Source organism: Pteropus alecto, unplaced genomic scaffold, assembly GCF_000325575.1.
Source record: "Pteropus alecto unplaced genomic scaffold, ASM32557v1 scaffold20, whole genome shotgun sequence".
Classification (NCBI taxonomy): domain Eukaryota; kingdom Metazoa; phylum Chordata; class Mammalia; order Chiroptera; family Pteropodidae; genus Pteropus; species Pteropus alecto.
The window spans coordinates 33,676,537-33,697,579 of NW_006436298.1; the positions used below are offsets into that span (position 1 = coordinate 33,676,537).

Here is a 21,043-nt window from a genome sequence, read left to right on the forward strand (position 1 = left end):
AAGCTAAGAAGATCATATATGAAATAGAGCAATTCTGAAATCTTTGCATTTTCCGATTTGTGTTATGATATAATACAATGAGAGAATTGCTTTGACCCTGTCAAGTGGAACCTCAAGGACAAAGATATTATTGTTTCTTTTCCTGGAAAATTGATGTAAAGATTCAATTTACTTTGGAGTGTCCAAGTGCTTCAGCAACTAAGGGAAAAAAAAGGATTGATTTTTCATATAGATGTTACATAATTAAGTTCTAATTTGATAAAAGAGCTGATCAAAAAGTGGTGACCATTCTGAAATATTCCTCATTGCCAAACAATAACTTGTGATGCTTTTAGAAAGAAAAATTCTCAAGTATGTTTCCTTTATGTAAGTCAGGAGCTGCATTTCCATACTAATGTTCTCACCCTTATTCTTAAAAAAGAATGATAGATCCAGCGTTTGTACACTCCTCTTATGTTTCTATGTATTTTGTCCTTGCCACATACAGCCTTATGTTGTAGTTTTGGGGTGAAGATCGATGTAGCAAATGCTACTGGTGCCCTCCCATATCTCTTTAATGATCACTATGTTTGAAAAGGCCAACAGCTTCCTTGTTGCAAGCACCTGTGACTTCACGGAGAGGGCTCTCTGGCCCCGGAGCACGCCGAGGTTGCATACGGTGCTCGTTGGAAATGCCATGGAATTAACTCCCCAGAAGGAGCCCTTGGAATGACAGAAAAGAATGGTAGATAAATACTCCAGTTTCTTTTCTCCTTGGAGAGACAACTCACAGGAAGCTCTATGTCATCTTCTAGAGACTCCTGGGTGGGATTGAGCCCTTGTGCCCTAGCTGCATACTGTAGTAATGTGTTCCTTGATGTAGCCACTAATGGCTTTCTTTTCCTGCCCACTTTTCCACCTCCACTCTCTTCCTAGTGTTTCTTGGGATAATCCTCTAAACAAACTACTTGCATTCAAAGCCTTGCCTCAGAGTCTATTCTCAGGAATTATAACCTAAAGAAATCTATATCTTAAATATGCAAAGAAACAATGCTAAAAAATAGAGTACAAGACCTTTTTTTTTTGCATTTTATAACACCTAATGCAGTGCTTTGTACACAAAATATGGCATTGATAATGAAGAAGATAGCAACTAACATTGACTGAGCACATCCTCTATCACGTACTGTGCCAAACCTTGTATCCTGTTGACTCAACAGCCTTGTGAGGTAGATACCATGGCAGGCATAGACTTTATTTGGTTCACTGCTAAGCCTCAGCTCCTGGAATAGTACCTAAAACACATAAGACACTCATCGAATACCTGTTGCATAAATCCAATTTTACAGATGATGTTTAGTGACTTAGAAAGGGTACGTATCTTGATGATGGTTCTGCAGCTGTAAATGGCAGGGCTGATTCTAGAGGTCAAACTCTTAACCTTGCACTAAACTAAAGGATGACCTAGATGAGGAAGAGGAGTGGGGAGCCTGCTTAATGAATATTTATTTGCTCTGGGCTTGCAGACAGATTAAGTAATATGTGGGGTTGCTAACATAGTTGTTCTCTCTCTCTCTCTCTCTCTCTCTCTCTCTCTCTCTCTCTCACACACACACACACACACACACACACACACACACAAATCTGTATTACTTGCATTTTCATTTACTGATTATACTAGTCATAATTCTTTGGGCTACCCACATCCTTTCCCTAACCTTTCTCCCTGCATCTCCTGTATAAGTCAATTCATGTGTCTACCTTGTGTACAGTAAGAGTATTCTAATGTTTAATTGGTAATTAAAATGTGTTGCGATCTCTGGTAAATGTCTTACTTGCCTAACAGTTGTTTCTCGGGTCAAAAGTTAGGAAGGCAGAATAACTAGTCTGCCTGAGCTAGGTGAAGAAGTAAATCTCCTTTATTATTATCATTATCATCGTCATTAGCATTAAAAAGATAGTAATATGAAGGGAAGCAAGTACAGAGGGTACTAGTGGCAATATTTATTTTCTGCTTCAAAATAAATTAGGAACATTTAGCACCTCAAGAAAAACATTTTTCTTTTTTTAGTTACTAGTGCACATTTTTTAGCTATCTGTATTTGACTTCTCTAAGTTAAGGATTTTGCTGGTGCATGAACTGGAAATCTGTTTTTTTTGTTGTTGAACTACTGACATAAGTTTTGTCTAAAAACAAAGCACAATAAAATTACTGATTAAACATGTAAAAACATAAAACAATAAACGATGCATCTAAAAACAATAAGTGTAAATTGCACAGGTGAATGAGGAATTAAAAAAAATGCTAAACTTAACATCGTCCATAGACTAGATCTTAATGGTTATTAAAATGATGCCCCTAAAGTCCTATGACTTTTCATAAAAAACACTAAATAGAAAAATTAACGCTAAATCAAGTTCTCTTCAAATATTTAAAATGTTAAAGTTAATCTATTTTGGTGAACTAGCCATGACAGAGTGACATGCTGTAAGTAACAAACAGCTTTTAATAATAAAAACTGCAACTACATAATAACAATATTTAAATAACAGCTCAGAGCCACCTTGCATGCTGTAGGCGATCTGCCATATGAGGAAAAAAAATGCAATGGCAACTCCTACTCCAGAGTTATATTACCCAGATTTTGAAGAGAAGCAAGCGAGTACTTAAGGCCCTTTAGAAAGCTTTAAAGTCTTTGATTCTTGAGCATCCCATCTGCCCAATAACTAAGAACAATCGCTTCCTTTTATATAAAAGATTATGAGCCAAATGTGAAAAACAAAACATACATAAAAGAATTTTTCCAATTAATAAGCTCTCATAAGACTTCAACTGTAAACACATAATGGTTCTCTAGTAAATAAAACTGAATATAAAAGAGCATATTATCTATCACAAGGTTATATTTTTCACTAACACAGTATTTTTCTTCTGAAAAAAAGGTTCTTCAATTTCAAAGAAGTATTCGTTTTTTGGGAAAAAACTCTCAATTAAAAAAAATGATGATGATAAATTGACACTCAACATAACCAACCCTTTTTCTTGACATGTGCTGATTGGTACTCTACATGTATTTCAAGAAGTTAAGGAGAGCAAGAATGAAGGAGGTTGCACAGGACTTTTTTTTTCATATCATGTTAGCAATTACTCTTTTAAATTCACCTGTCCTCATAACTGACCTCATTTGGCATTTAGAGATTAAATATCCAAATATTTTAAGGATGGCAAGTGGTATTATAAAGTGATTAATTTCTTACCATCCATCTATGGCGCCTTTAAAAATATTAAGGCTGCCCGGGGAAAAGAGGTTCTTGGATAGTTCCTTTAAACCACAACAAAGGAAATTCTAAACAATAATTAATATGAGAAAATACGATTGCTCTTTGAACACTGGTATAGGAAACGTGAGTATATCTTATAAACTGGTAAAGACAAGCAGCATGTAGAAACATATAAAGAGAAAATAGGGCTCCTAGGGGGCCCGCTCAAGCTCTAAGGAAAGCTTTTCACTAAGATTAAAGAGGTAGTGGGGGGAAGAAAAGCCTTTGACTAGCTTTGCAGGAAAATACATATACAGTAGCAATCCATCACACCCTTAGTTGTGAAACATTTATTCTTTTAAACCTTTATTTACTTAAGAGAGTTTGGCTCTAGGATTCATTCTAAGAGACAAAAAGCTACTTTGATTTTTTAGAAAGTTGGCAAAGATGAACTTCCCAAAATATTAACTAGGTATTCCTATATTGCATTTAGAAATAATATTGCATTTTAGTTTTACATACAGAAACCCAACAGTTACTACTAATTATAAATGATCTTATATGCTCAGATTTAAAGAAAGCATGCAGTTTGCCCATTTAGTTTACTGGTCAGTAGTTTCAAACTTTTATTTTATGGGGTGGACAGAGCCTAAAGAGAAAGAAGCAGTGCTTTTAACTGGATTAATATCTAACATATTATGACTGTAAGAGCAAAAGGCATGTATGCCTAATCTTCCGAGTAAGGTTCTCTGGTCTGTTATTTAGCTATGGGCCTGCCTACGATTATGCAGTCATCACTGCAAGAGCATGCAACCATTTGTAGAAAACATGCTCTTAAAGAAGAAGTTATATATTTCCTAATTACCTCTCTGGAAGAAGAGTTTCTTGCTAAAGCAGATTTTTTTAAAAAATGTACACTGATACCAGAAGGAAAAAAAAAAAATCTCCTTGTGTGAGAGTGAAAAACCTAAGGCTCTCCATCTCATACACTGCCATTTTACCATTTACCTTTCTTTACATAGTTCAGTAGAGGGGAAATAACACAAGGCAATGAAAGGTGAAATCTCTTTCTAACTCAAAAGAACTTTGCCATATTGGTGGTGAAAAGAAACTCACTGTCAATATTGAAAACTGTGACGACTAAACAGACACAATAGGGAAAGTCTTCAGAGAAGAATTCATTTTTAAATGGCTTGTTCTGTTATTTCCTTTGGGGTGGGGTGGAGGAAATGGAGACAAATGCTTTTGAAAGCCTAAATCTAATTATGCTGTGGTTTCCGATTTTTCTTGATGCTTCTTTTCCTACTCTAGTCTCATTACTTAAAATGAGTCCCATTTGTTTGGCATTATTAAATCTGATAAATTAACCTAAATGCTCTAAAATTACTTTTACTACTACTTAGTGGGAAAACATATTAAATTATTATAAAAACAATATTTAACTATGATAGGGTATATAAGTGTACTCTAGTAAAAATGAAACTATTTTAAATATATACACATATATATTTCTGATTTTAGAGTTTCTAAATGCTTCAGTAGATTTTCTTGGATTTTACTCTCAATCTAAAATGTTGATTTATTGAAAATATGAACATGGTGTAGAAGACAAAAATAGGAGTTGGAACTATATACTTATAAAACATAATGCTTCCAAGAACCATTTGCTGATATAATTACAGGACCCCATAATGCTTACAGTTCTTTGTGGGAGGAATCAAAGAGAGAAAGGCTGTAGGAGAGTGACTGCTCCTCCTCTTCCCCCACCTGTGTACACAAAGGCAAAGTGTTTCTGTGATGATCTCCCTAAAGAGGACAGAATCCAGGATGGAGAAGGGGAATGGGATCCGGGAGGTAGCAGCTGTGAACATTTTATTACCTATTCCCCTACATTTCTACACCCATAAAGTTTGGACTTATATACCATATTCTTTCTGAAAATAATGCTCTAACAACTTCATGTAAATTCCAAAAGAAAATTCAATGCATCAGCAAAGTCTATTCATTCTGCCTCCAAAATATACCTTGAATCTGTTCACTTTTGACCCCTCCAATGGCCACCATCATCTCTCCTCAGACCACAGAGATAGTCCAACTGGTCATCTTTCCACCCCGTCCCCGACTCCAATCTACTCTGTATACAACAGCCAAAGTAAAATATTTAAACAGTAGTTCTGATCACATTTCTCTGAATAATACTCTTCAGCGGCTTCCCGCTGCATTTAGAATAAAGGCCAAGTGCATCACCACTGCCTACATAGGACAGTTCACGTATCTGACTTCTTGTGCATTCTTCCTGTCATTCAGGTCGTGTTGGTCTTTCATCAGTTCCTTCGACTTACCAAACTCTTCCGTGCAGGGCCTTTGTGGCTTTCGTTTCCTCAGTTTCTTCATGCAACTCTTCTTGTGCCTGGCTCCTTCTCATCTTTCAGTTCGGGGCTTAGATATTTCCTTCTAAGAGTAGCCCTTCTGATAATTCTGCAAAAAGTTGGACCCCCACACTATTTTCTGTCACAGAATCTTGTAAATTCCCTTAAGAACTATTTTATTTCTTGGTTGATTCATGTTTTTGTGGACTAGCATACAAACTAGCATACAAACCCCAAGTGGTATACGTGATTATGCAAGCTTATTCCAGGCTGCAGTCTCAGTGCCTAAGACAGTGTCTGGCATTGCCACTCAACGAGCATTCGTTAAATGAATAAATACAAAGAAGGAAGTGAGGTGAATAGGAGTCTAGCAACATCCTAAAGTTCATTTATATTTCACTTCACTGTGTTACCTATTTACATATAATTATGACCTATAGCACAAACTGTTACTGCATGCTTATCCATAAAAGGTGACTGGCTTATAGGAATTAGTACCTTATTAATAAATATTGGAAAGCTATATCCTTGTTTTAAAAAGCTTTATTTATACTAGCTTGTCAATATTTTCTACCTTGACATTTCCTATTGATTGTTCAAGCATTTTTTAGAATTTAGCTCTATTTATCATTTTGTAGTGCTGGGTAAAAAGTAAATAAGGACATTTTCCTTGGGACTATTTATACAGACTATATAGCTGGTCTTTGTGAACTACCACTTTTGGTTGAGCTGAGCAGTTGACACTTCTGAGACTCTGCCAGTTGCACATCTAAACAGACCAGGCAGTAGTGCTGACCTCAAGTAAAGTCACTTGATATTGCTTTTGCTATGAAGTGTATAAGAAGCCAAGACTTCTTTAGCATTTTTGAGTTATTCATGTTACAGAGAATTTTTTTAATTGAGTAATTTAAACAGGTATCTTTCTACTTTGTTGCATGGCAGATTTACTCCTACTCCTTGTAAACATGACTTCATTCTGACATTTCTAGTTCAAGACATAAAGAATCTCTAGAACAATATGTTTAATTAATTTCTGTTAAAATTTAAAGGCACCTTAGGCATGGAATTTTAGATAAATTATCCATGTGTTCACTCCATATGATAGGTCACATAGTCACATTTTACATTCATTAGAAATACAAATTTAAATAAAGTATTTATCAATGACAGTTCTATTAGAATTATAATCACTTGGTGATACACTTATTTCTTTTTGTATCTGTCTTCTTGCAATACAGGTGCCTCTCAAACTAATGAACCACAAAATCACTGGATAACTTATTTAAAGGTGCAGATTCCTGGATCCTAACTGCAGATTATGATTGGGTAGGTCTGAGGTGAGGTCCAGGAATCTGCAGTTTTAACAAATTCTGCAGGTGAATTCGATGTTAATGGAAAGAGGCAAAGATGTTGAAAGACACTGGTCTAGTCTTTTCTCCTTAGCAGAAGGATTTTTATCCAGCACTTTTTAATGTTTCCTTCAGCACTTTGCACATGACCTGGCATCTCATAAACATCAGTAACTTTTCACTCAATGAATTGTTCATGAGAATAGACAGTTTATTTTATGACTTTATGAAACATCTAATGGAATATTCTCTTTGGTACAATCTATCTTTTGAATAGTAATATTAGCTAATACTAGTTTTTCTTAAAGGACTACCTTTAAGGAATATGTTTATGTTTAAAACTCTCTATGATTACAATGAAATGGGATATTTTAATGACCGCCATGTGGCTAGCAGCAGGTGGAATTACTGTGAAGATAGGAGAGTGCTCTTGCTACTACTTGATCTGTTTTATGCAATTCCATTAAACGGTTTGAAATAAAGTGCTGACTGTTGCCTACTGAACTCTCAACCCCAAATGTATTTAATAAAACAAATTTGATTTGTTTTAAAAGCATTATTGTATCTGAAATCATTGAACTAAGACAGTCTTTTTTCTCTTTTAGCATATGGTAAAAAGGTTTTTAAGAATCAAAGGCAATCTTAAAATATTCAAATTGAACATGATCTATTTCAAAATAAGGGATATCTGTTAAAATAAGTTTAAAGAGAAACTGGGAAGAATAGCAGAGGGGGGAAAAATCTCATAAACTATCTCTAAAACAGTATTTATAATCTAAATTACTTCTAAGCCTAAAAAAAAATCTCTCACCATCAAAAGCAAGGAGACTGTTAAGAAATACACAGGATGTCTAGTTCAATGTTGACTGTGGATATAAACTAGGAATTCTACGAACTGGATATAAGGTAATGGTTATTACGAAAGCTGAAAATGGAGATATAAGTGGTGTGAAGAGGGAAAACGAAATGGTATCTGAAGACAGGAAGAGGCAGCAGTAAAGAAAGAACAGGATTTAGAATCAGAAGATGCAAGTTTGAGGTCCAGCAATGTGACCTTAGCCAAATTACTTGAAAGAAGTCTCAGTTTTCTTATTTGAGGTATGAAATGGTACTGAACTGTCTAAGGACATACTATAATCTGTGTTAGAAGTGCCTTGTAAATGGTTGATTGTTGTTATTTGGATTCCCATTGCCAAGGCACAGAAATAGGATCAATAGGTAAAGAATGAGATCTACATTTGCCATTCTATCCAGTTTTAACAGCCTGCTCAAAATTCACCCCTCACTGATCAATCACTCCACACACAGAGTCTGAAAAGATGCATTACAACTATTGACTTACCAACAATAAACAGCCACTTAAATTACATCTAAGATAATGTGACTTAATAGGCTTCTTATAGAGTTAACTGGAACTCCCCTGGAAATGTAAAATTTAAATGCCTTTTTGTTTCCCTAATTGTTTCAAATATATAAGGAATTTTTATTATTTGTTTGTTTGTTTATTTTTTTAGGTGAGGCAACTCTTGGTTGACCTCACAGATTGCAAGGACCTTGTCAGCTTACAATCCTCTATTTTTTTATTTTTTATTTTTTACACCTACAGCACCTAGTCTTCCTAGGTGGTCTCCCATCCAAGTACTAACCAGGCCCGACCCTGCTTAGCTTCTGAGATCAGACAGGATCGGGCACGTTCAGGGTAGCATGGTGTAGACTCAAACATATAGAGGAATTTCTGGTAAGTATACAGACTTTAAACGCTATCCTATCCCCAAACAGAATTAAAAAATAGTCCTTGAAATGTCTCTAATTCTATTTATTTACTTCTTACATATCTCTTTGATTCTGCTTGTGGGTTTTCATCTCGACTTGCTAGTCTTTAATTTGCAAAGTGTGGGACAGTGTTAAAAGTTAAAAATATGTGACTTATTCCAGGATACATCTCTTCCTAACTGTCTGACTTTGACTACTGCATTTATTTTCATTTTAGAAACTTAAAAAAGATGGAGGTTGGAGGAAGAGGAGGAAAGGATATGAACTCATACTCCACACAATCAGCTTCATACAGAAATTATATAAAGGAAGAGGTCTGGATTGTTAGAGTGAGATGAAGATTGTAGCTACTCTTGAACACAAGAAACTGTTACTGTGCTACCAAACAACACAAACACAGGAGTCTTATGACATCATAGATGCAATATTGTAAGACCTGAAAAGCTCTGTATCCCTTTGTGGCATCTGAAATTCTTTTCTGCATAACTGACTCAGATTAGCTCTACCTCTCTTACTTTCCATGACAAATTCAAGCTTTGAGAAAGAAATTATCGTCACTGTAGAATAATAATAATCTAAAAGTGAAGTTTAAGCAAAAATGCTATCTCAAATGACATTTTTAACTACACATATTGCAGTGAAGATTTCAAAGAGAGCAATTCTAGTTTTTGATTGTCATTCAATACATTAAATGAGCATCTTACACAAATTAAATGAGTCTTTTTCTTAATTTTAAAAGTCAATATTAGAAAATAAGCAGACAAGTTCAGTTACATCTTAAACCTTTTTTAAAGTACGAGAATTTAACCAAAGGTGTTTTTTTCTTTTCTTTTTAAAACTAGGTACATACTTCCAGTGTTAAAGTTGTTTTCTTACTTTCTTTCCTACTTTTTCTTGATTTAATTTTCTTCAAAAAAAAAATGCACTATTTAATTTACAGACTGGTTCTAGTTACTATTTCTGAAGTATAGTCCCTAAGGTTCTTATGGTGGGAGGTAGAGAAATCATTACTATGACTGCATTTCAGACAGGCCCCTGACTTCAGGAGTCTCAAGAGCTGGAATCTTTTACTACATATTGTATTTCCTAAAAAAATATGGGAATGCTTTTTGAACTACTGCCCTGCTTACACACATTTTATCACGTACTTTGATGTACTTTGTAAAGTATCTAAAGTTATGTTTAAAAGGTAGGTGTCAAATGTTGGCCTAAAACATAGTACTGTTGTGACTAGAAATATAAATGTGTTCTGAAGACATGGACTTCAAGTCAGGTGGCCTGGGAAATGAGTTGTTCTAAAAAGGTTTATCATCACCTATCCACAGAAAAGAATGGTCAGTAGACCGACAAAATAATATTTTGTTTCATTGTACTTTGTACATATAAGGTGCTGTTTAAATAAGTGGCAGATTTATAAATTACTTATATGTCTACTTCCTTACAGAAGATGCAAAGTATACCTAGATTAGACTCTTTGGTTGCTACGTGTGAATAGCAGCATTCAAAAATCAAGGACTCTTAAGAATTGGTTTGAAAGTAATTGTCCCTTTTACATTGGCAGGAAACTTAGCAAAGGCATATAAATATTATTGACTTGCCTTAGCTGTACAAACCAAACTAAAGCAAACAAAACAATACTTTATTCTCAAAATGACTTTAAAATAAAAGAATACACATATACATGTTTCTCCTTCTCTCTCTGTATATATATATGTATGTATATATGCATATACATATATACATATACATACACACACACACACACACACACACACACCCCTATAGATATATATCTCATCTCAAAATGTTAGGAAACATCCTTTTAAAAAAATGTTGTCAGTGGTAAGAGAATACTATTCTTAGTGATTGTTAGAAATCTTTAAGGTTAATGTGCTCTCAAGACTTCCCTGAAAAACATTTTATGCCCTAGTACTTTAGAAGTAATAATAAAATAAAAGGTATATCAAATAGATTTTTTTTTTCTTAGATACTTTTGCAAGATCTAAACATGTGAGCTGGCATACAGGACCACTTTCCATTTACTAAGCCAAAGAGGAATGCTAGGTAACACATATGAATGGAAATGCCAGCACCAGTTTGTCCAATAGGTTCACAAGATCTCATTCCATAGTTGAGACTGAACGGGAGACAAAGCAATGGAGGGGAAGCTAAGATTGTATCACCATAGCAACCTGAGGGGGTGGGGGAAGGCATACCACATGCTAATCAATTAGGAGAACTGTTTGCAAGCTCAAGAAATCCTGGAAAATCTGCATGGGCCTGTAGATACTGCTATAGATAAGATTCGAGTATGACACAGAAACTTAATTGGGAATTCTCTTTTCAACATATAACACTCAGTCATATTGTTAACACTCATATATTAATAATACTGTAGTTTATACCAGCCACTTTGCTGTATGCCATCTGCTCTAAAGAAATCTTATTTTTATGCTATTACTTTAAGTATGATAGCTATTAAGACAAGTTGCATTGATAATTCCCCTTTAGTTTGCATTAAATTGCACTATTAGATGAGTTTGAAAATGAACTTGATTTTTCAAAAGCAATATTTTAAAATCATTCATTAACGTAGCTTGGAGTTTCAATGTTTATATAACTATTTTACACTCTTAAATCTGTTCAAATTCTTAATAGCTTAAACACTCAAAATATAAATTCTTTACTAAGATTTATTTGCGTTGTGTGGCAAGATTATTCAACTTATCTTTGAATGGGGTCAAAGAAGCTTGTAAGTCACTTAATTTACTATTTATTTCTTTTAACATTATTCCCAGAGGCTGAGAATCCTCTTAAGTTTGCTGTTTTCCTTTTGCCTCTGGCTAACTATTCTTCCTCCCCTCGCACCACCTTCTACTTTGGCAGATCTAAAAGTATTCTTTTGTCCTACTTTTCTTGAATTCCAAACTATTGATGACTCTACATTAGAAGAATGACTGATGTGCTACACAAAGGCCCCTGTGTAGGTGAAGCCTCGAGATGTGCTAAGCAGCCCATTATTTTCACAATACAGTGATCTGCTCCAGGAATTTTTCTGAAGACATTTCCAAGGGACAAGACATTGGAGCCCCCATTCCTGTTTTATATTGACTTTTGACCTAACATTGGACCAGTAAATCTCATGTGTAAATATGAGGCTGGGTGGCAAGACCACTTTCCTAAATATTTACAATTGTAAACTCTCCAGGTTATAAATTACAACAGAAACAAGATGATCAGCTTTACCCACCAGGAACGTGTCTGTAATATTTATTTTTGTATTATATTAAGCAGGCTGGCAGGAGTTTAACTAACAGTATAAAGAAACTCAAAGATGAACAAAATTTAGATTAAACAATTCATCACTGAAAATAACCATGAATAAGAAAATGGCTGAGAAAAAAACACAATGGTCAATGTTAGCACAGGAAAATGTTTTTTTAAATTAAAAAATATGTCAAGATATAACTTGGGTAATAAATAAATCTTATTATCAAACAAAAATTCCATATTCTCATTTAAAAACACAAAAGGGTGTATATTAATTTAGTGATAAAAAAGATTATACAATATATGTGCAACATCCAATAATCATCTGAACATAAATAGGCTGAGAAGCTCAGTCACCAATCGGTGAAGCAAGGATGCAAATCAGCCCCATCAAATCGAATCCATTGTGCGCGGTGATTCTCTGAGAGTAGAATAAAGGGCCCAGAAGCCAGTGTTAGACTGTGATTTCTGTCTTCTGGGAAACTCCACTTAACAGCTCTGAATATCATTAAAAGCCTGTGAGACAGCCATTCAAGGGCTGTTGCTGGAGGCTAACGTGGGGGCTTTCAGAATACACATGCAGAAAGATAGATAGCTCATGGTTATAGATCTTTTTGCAGAATAAGTCCAGTGGCCAAAATGTTGCAAAGCTTACTCTGACATCCAACAGCACATCTTATCTGTCCCTCCTAATTGTGAGGTAGACTTTTATCAACATGCAATAATGCTCTTTGGAGGTAGAAACTGTGCCTGTATTTCTTTCTATCTTGTGGCACCATGTGTATTTTCTGGGCAAATGGCAGGTGTGCAATAAATACATGTTGAATTGAATTACAGCATGAGATCACATACTTTTCCCCATCAGCAGAATCCCACGTACTGCTCACTGGCAGTATTGAGATTACAGGGGTCACGGGCAGCACTCTGCTTAATGGTGTGCTGACTGACAGGGTAGAAAATCAAATCAAGAAGGCCAGCATGACCTTTGAGTTGGGCAGACAGGGTGCGCACTCACTGTAGCAACAAGGTCAAGATCAAAGTGACGAATGTCCAACCTTCTAGTACATGGCTAAAGACCTCAACTGACCACTTCTGATTATCTGCGCAATTTCATCAGTATCACCTGTGAGTAATGCTTTAGCTAATAGAAAACAATGAGAGAGGAGCACAAATAACATAATCCCAAACTGCAGCAAATTTACCAGCTTGAAGAAGTGCACTCGACAACGGGCTTCTTGTGGATTATGCAAGCCTACTGATTAGACATGAAAACAACTGCTTTATGGTGACCTGAAATGGGATTAACGTAAGCCGGATGAGTGTTAGAAATTCTTTAAAGGACTCAGTGAAGTACCATTCAAAATGATACAGCCAAGCTGTTAAAAAAAAATCCTGGGAAAACAGAGAAGCTGTGATGAATCCGGTATCAGTAATCAAGAAATGAGACAGCTCGCACTGAGAAAAATTATTTGGGAAAATATGATTCTAGGCAGCAAAGTCACTAGTTTCTATGCATCTAGGGTGAAAAGGGTTATTAGTCACTTATTTGTCTTTTAGCCACATCATTCTTCTCAAATGGTAATCAGAACCAATAGCATTATCTTTAAATACTAAACACAAAATAAGTACACTATATATAAATATGTTTCTAAATGAATTTTGTCTTTAAAAATAACTTCACTTTCAGCTATTAAAAAGCCCTTTTAACTCTAAGAGTGATAGTCAGTAGGTGACTAAGGCACTGCAATTTACATCTGCTTGGTGGTGATATAGTAGTCTATCTCCAGAGGGCTTCCAACCTGATTTTCTCCATATGGTATCCATATGTTATATTACCATAAACATATCTTCAAGAAAATAGCCATATGCTTCACTTTTATACCTGAATAATAGCGGTCCTTCTTTATCCTTTGGTCGTTATCTCTTCTGTGGATTTCGAAATATTTATAGGAATTAAATATGAAAAGAATTATTTTTAAATCAGTTTAATGTAATCCCTATTATTCATAACATTGCATTTCTAGGACGTACAAACTTCTATAATACTAAAATTCCCAAGCTTGACTATCAAGATAGTATTATTAGTTACATGTGGGTCAAAGAGAATTTAGCAGGAATTTTAATGCATCATCCCAAACAAGGTTCTTAAGTATGTTCTAGAAGTGGAGGATTTTTCTCCTATTGATGAATGAGCCTTGGATAATCATCATCAATTATCTTCATCAATCTCATGATATCAACAACAGTTTATTGTTACTGAGTACAGACAATATGCCAGATATCGTGCTATAGGACATAGCATGTCATTTTTCATCTCACCTACAAGTTAAATGTAGGTTAAAAAAAAAAAAAAAAAGGTAGTAATGACATTTACGGCTACATTATTTTCAGATTGAATTCATTATATTCTCAGTCATCACAACAGTAATTATGCACATATGAGACCTTGACAATCCTGGTCCTTCCAGGACATGCAACATGAGAAAGAGTAAACATATCATCTGACTCTTGGCTTGTTCTCTGTCTTTTGTCGCCATCTTTTCTTCTTCTTCTAGCTTTCTAACTACCAGAATTTCCACAGACACAGACCATGGATCAAAAAGGGCTATGCTTATTTGGTTTCAGTGAATGCCTCTGAGTGGATGACTGCAGCCATAAAGTATTAGTATGTATGCAACTTTTTAAACTTCAGGCTGCTTTAGGAAATTCAGTGTCGGTCTCTAACCTCGGTAAATTCTCATTATTTCATGGCAGATTTGGGGGGCATCACGTTGTTCCCAGTATTTTCTATTTCCAATCATGTAAAATTGTATAAAATAATTCTGTTCATACACAATCTCAATTACTTCAATCTCTTGCTATAGCATATCCTTTCAAAATCCTTTGTCATCTACCAATTATTCCATGTAGCTCTATGTACTCCCTTTTTAAAGTCAGTAAGGCTTTGCAAGAGAAGGGAGGAGGATTCAACCAACCTAGATTAGACTAATGGAAACTTCACTGACCATGTTTCACCTGTTTCATGCTCCTTTTCTATCACAGATAATACTTGTAGAAGTATGCCCCACTTTTCGAAAGTTGGCTTAATGCTACTTTGCTTTTGTGAAAGAGCTACATTATTACCTGTTTTCGCTAACCCCCCAAAAAAATCCAAAGAGGATTTTCACTTTTACAAATAAAGACGAAAAGGGAATATACCATTCAGTGTTTGGTTTGCAGCAAATTTTTAAAGAGGCAGCTCATATCTTGAGCAGCAAGAGTGGCACCGCCAAGCCCCTTCCCCGGGAACCACACTCAACAGCTCATCACCGAGCCACCGTAGCTTTGAACTGTGACTGTGAGCATCTGTGCTTCGTCTCAATTTATTTTGTGCATCCGTTAGCAAGAAGGGTCCTAAGGTAACTACTCCTTCGCTTTAAGCCATTTTAGCTTACAAAAGGTTTCATAGGAATGCTCTACTTTAGATAGTGGTGGAAACCTGTAGTTACATCCAGATAAAAACCAATTAGGAGGTAATAAGCACTGAATATTTATTTAATGCATACTATGCATTAAGTACCATACTAGCAACTTTACAAATAGTATACCATTTAATTCTCACAAGCCTATGAAAAAAGAAATAGTATTATTCCCACCTAATGGATAATGAATTTGAGGTTTAGAAACATTCAATAATTCGCTCAAGTTTGCAAAATTAATAAGTGGCAGAGCTGTCATTTGAACCCATACAGTCTGACTTTGGAACCCCTGCTATAACTCCCCCTAAAATGAATTTTTATAATAAATTTCATTCACTCATATGCTGCATACTCGCTATGGTTTAAGTACTCTATAATAATCCAAAGAATAGTAAGGCATGAGCCCAATTCTGTGTTTTGAAGGAGAGGGACATAGAGATAAATAGTGATACGTGAGATAACCAAGTATCTCACGTAAGATGGAAAGGATGCACTGTGCAGAGAGGAGTGAACACCACCAGGAAGCCTTGCTAAGTAAAGGGTACTGATGCTCAAGGGGCCCTTAAAAAATGGAAGGACTTTAGTGAACAAGAACAGGGTCTCTTCTCCAAAATATGTGCTAACACATAGTGATGGAAAGTAGGACCCCCTATTTGAGAAAATGAAGTATTATTGTGGTAATCATTTCACAAGTACTCCTTATACTTACACAGTCAATTATGTCTCAATAAAACTAGACAAGAAATGGAGTAGTTGGAGGGTGTACACAGCAAACTGGCATGAGCTTATTTGGACAGTGGTGGAGCCGTTCCAGGAAGGATCGTAAATGTTAGGGATTTAGGCTGTTTTCTGTTGACAAAGGTTTTAAAATGTGGAGACACACAGTTGGATTTGCATTTTAAAAGGCAGGAGCTCTTAAACCTGACTGCACAGGAGAATCATCAGGGGATCTTTTAAAGAAATACTGGAGCCTCGACCCCACTTCCACAGAATCAAGTTCAATTCATCTGAGGGAGGACCTGGGCATCAGTATTTTTAAAAGGCTCCTAGGTGATTCAAATATGTAGCCTAGGCTGAGAACCACAGCTTCTTGGCTTCTGGTGTCTAATTTATGAAATAAAAACTGTACTTTTAGTAAACATTTGCTACATAAAAAGCAAAACATAACTAACTACCAATTCAGAAGATTTTGGCTAAGATATGATTCTAAACAACGTCTCAAATAAAATTTATTTTATTGCTAAATCAAGTAAAAAGAAAAACCACTATTGCTTTTGATTACATACTAAAGGTAGTAAGGATTTACCAGCAAGATGTGTGCCAGAATGCTGAGGGGTTATATTACAGCACTAGATTATGAGACAGTGTGGAAAAACCATGACATTTGTAAAAAGAAAATCAACAACTGATCTGAAAAACCCTTTCTTCTTAAAATTCCACGATTCTCTACCAATGCATCTTAGATGATCATAGTTAAAATTAATTATATCTTTACAATATTCTACAGAATCATGGCTAAACTCTGCCACGGCAATTGCAGCACACTCTTAGCTGAGTTATACATGGAAGTATCTGCAGTAGTAAAAGTTGTTCCAGCACTTGGGTAGAATGACGGATGCTCCACAGTTTCTTCGGATGTGAAGCCACTAGGGACCTAGCTGCAAGCATGTATTTTTATAGATACCTCAGCTAATGTAAAAGTCCTAATGCAAACTTTAGTGCTTGGGAACATTAAAAAGGTTTGGGATGCTTCCCCAGAGAGTTTTAGTTCCATTAACACAAGACTTGGTGGCTGAGGACGGATATAATCCTGATTCCATGCTAGAGATATAGAAAGAGAAACTCTTTACTGTCTTCAAGTTAGCACTCACATTTCAAAGATAAGAGCCTTTCAGCATTGGGAGGACTAAAGAGTTGAAGTGGAACCAAATTTAGCATCTTATACACACTCCTTCCCCCAAAAGAGCTCAAGTGGCAGAATATAGCTAAATTATTTCAGCCGTTAAAAGACAGAAAGACAATTTGTGGGCCTCATTCAGTGCTAACATGATTGAAAGTATTGTTATTGAACTACCTGCCCTTGGTCTTTGGGGGTTCTGACTGTTGGCTCTCAAATGGCTAAGAGCTGCAGCTGCATGTAAAAATGTCTGTTGCCAACTCAAAGGGGCCATGTTGGTCCCTGCTCATGGAAGGCCACTGTGCACAGATGTTCCTGTGTGGAGCTTCTACTCATGGCACAAGTCTAATGCAGATATAGGCAACACCAACAAATCTACTGAGCTCCCATGATTGTCCTCGGAGTGCCTAATATTACCTCACTAGGCCTTTCCTGACCACCATAGTCCCTCAAATCATGTAAGACAGGCTCTAAAGGAAAGAAAAACAAAACAAAACAAAACAAGACTTTGTCTTCTTGGAGAGTTCAGAGAGGAGTAGAGGGTCCTCCATGGACATCCAAGCTCCCCAGAGGTAGGTCCCACAGACATTTTTCCCTCATCACCAGCCCTCCAACCCACCCATTCCAGAACACTGCCAAGTCTGCCAAGTACACTTTTGCAACATTTCCTCAGCTGTCCCTTTCTCTCCACTCTTATATTCACAGCCCTCATTTGAAACCTCATTTTTTTTTTTTTTTAAAAACCTAATCTAGTCCAGTCATTCTAGATCTTCTTGTTTCTAGTACATCTTCTCCTCAATCTATCCTCCACTCCAGTGGTCCGTAAAATATGGCCAAGGGCCAAATCCTGCTTGCTGTCTATTTCTGTATGTGATGTTTGATCAGAACACAGCCATATCATTCATTTATGTATCTATGGCTGCTTTCACGCTACAAGGGTGAAAGAGACTGCATGGACTACAAAATCTAAATTATTCACAATCTGGCCCTTTACAGAAAAAGTTCACCAACTGCGCTACTGGATTTTGATCAAAAGTATAAATCTGATTGCATTGCTTCCATGTTTAAAAGACCTTTGTGGCTACATTTGGTGGTGGTGAGGGACCAAACTGCAGTATTTCTGACCATACTAAATAAACTCCTGATCTTGAATGTGCCTTGCATATTAATGCTAACTTTGTCCTTTTCTGCCTATGCTGTGTGTTCTGCATGTCATGTCCTTCATCTGAAAAATTTCTACTTATCTTCTCAGGTTCAGTTCATATGTCATTTTAAGCATCTGTCCTTCCTTTTCTCTTCCCAATGGTCAGACTCTCCCTACACATAGCACTTGATATATTTTTTTCTAGTTTGCATTTATCACTTAATATTTCTTTCATTCACCTATCTACAGATCTGGTTGCCTTGCTAAGCCATAAGGAATCGGTTTAAATGTACCAGGATTAAACTTCCAAATGAACGTAATGGAGATTTTATAACCTTATTTATACTGAGGTTACTGTTATTTCAAAACAGTTTGAGAATTTCTCCTAGGTGTCTGCCTTCATAATCACTTTATACTCATGCAAGAAAAAGAGTCTTAACAGTCTGCAGTTACATTTTAAGTTAAATAAAAAATAACTCTCTAGCTTCATCACCAAGCTTATTCTAAAGGAGTTTTAATCCTTTCTGAAAATTAAATTTGCCCTTAAAGGAAAAAATATACCAGTAATGGTAGATGTTGAAGAATTTATGGTAGGCTTTGAATGTAATTTAAAAAGGAGAAATTTGAAAAAATACTTTGAGCAATGACAGTCATTAAAACAAATAAATACTTTTGTTAGAATTAACTTTAATGGGAATGCCACATAAACCAGAATGTATTTTTTGCTTAATTAATTAAATCACACTAGGATGGACTACTCAATAAATGGTTAACCTCATTTTTTAAAAAAATTGGATTCAGGTGGATAAACAGATCCAAGGATATTTAAAAAACTAAAACCTTTAGGAGAATATGATCTTTATAAATTTCGAATAGGGAAGGCCTCTAAAAAGGCAAAATAGAAAGAACCAAACAAAGCAAAGATGATAAATTCAACCACATTAAAATGAAAAATGTGTTCATGAACATACCATAAACAAAGCAAAGTCAAGCCATAGATTTGGAGAAGATATTTGCAAAGCATATAACTGACAAAATTTACCATTCAGATTGTCTAAGAATGACTATAAATCAATAGGATAAAAGCAATCTCCTAAAGGGCGGGGGGGGGAAGATGTAAACAGTCAATACAAAATAAGATGAAACTTCAAGGTCCAGTAAACATACCTAAAAATTCTCTACCTCATCAGAAATCAAGTAAATACAAATTAAAGCCATAACGAGATACCATTTCACACCAATCAGACTGGCAAATATTAAAAGTCTGGCAACACCAAGTGTTGGCAGGGATGTTAAGCAATGAGAAAGATCTTATACCTGATGGTGGAAGTGTAAATTAGCACAACTTTGGAGAGCAAATTGGCAATATCTAGTAAAGCTGAAGAAGCACTCCTACATCTATTCTTAGACATTTATTCTTAGACACATATGCATTATATATATACATACATGGCAGCACTGTTTCTAATAGAAAAGAAAAAAATCAACTAAATAGCCATCAATTGCAGAATGGAACATTAAGTTAGGATTGTTTACAGAATGGCAAAAATAGATGCAATAGGACATATGCCAACGTGGATAAGTCTCAAAAGCATAATGCTGAACAATAACAAAGAAAGTGAGAAGCAGAAAACTGTATAGAGTAAAATATCATTTTATATAAAATTTTAAAAGCTGCAAAGAAATGATATATATATTGTTCAGAGATAACTTACAAATGAAGCAAAAGTATACACGTGTGTGAGAATGATAAATAGCAAAATCAGGAGAGTGATTACTTTTGCAGAGGAAAGACATAACTTTATTAGGAACTTTAATTATATCTATAATCATTTGGTTTTTAGGCTAAGATATACTGATATTTGTATACTATTCTCTATGCTTTTCTGACTATCTGGAATTTTCATAATCATAATCACTTTGAAGACAATTCTTTTTGAAGGAAGTTGCCGTAACATGTACCTCAATAATAATAACTCTAACAGTCAGACACATTCTGATCCCTGACAACAAACTGGTGAAATTTTAAACTACTCATACGATATTATCAGTTCTAGAATTAGAATTTACCTTGAAGCGTGGCCATTCTAACCTTCTCCCATTTACAAGTAAGAAAATGTCGGGGAGAACTAAATCGCTCAGTGTTGTCAGATTGGCTAGTGATAGGGTTGGGACAGCTAGGTCTGTACCCTCTAGCTCCTACAATTCCAGACACCGAGTATAATTAAATAAGGCCATACTCAAGCACTATGTCCAACATTCCAGCAGTATTACTTTTATGAATCTTACTTAATCTTAAATTGCAAACGTGTATCTTGAAACTTTTGTTAGGGACAGAAGCCCCTGGATACATTTTGGATTTGAGATGGCTCTATAATATGAGTCCTTATAACTATTCATCAAATGAAAATAGTGAGGTGCAAAACAGTGTGTATAATACAGTACTGCTTCGTAAAAACTGAAGAGAAACAAGAATATTGTATGAGATTGGCTTACACATGTAGGAAAATTCCCATAAAGGATAAAAAGTGGTTAGATGTTAG

The 21,043-nt window shown here is 35.5% G+C and overlaps 1 protein-coding gene and 1 pseudogene across 1 annotated transcript in view; both read right to left on the minus strand.

Moving 5' to 3' along the window:
• The window catches only part of FBXL17 (F-box and leucine rich repeat protein 17), a gene marked incomplete at its 5' end in the record, with an annotated part of 440,618 nt that overhangs the window by 62,564 nt on the left and 357,011 nt on the right, over window positions 1-21,043 (minus strand). The window lies entirely within an intron of this gene.
• Window positions 8,556-8,673, minus strand: LOC112480825 (annotated as a pseudogene).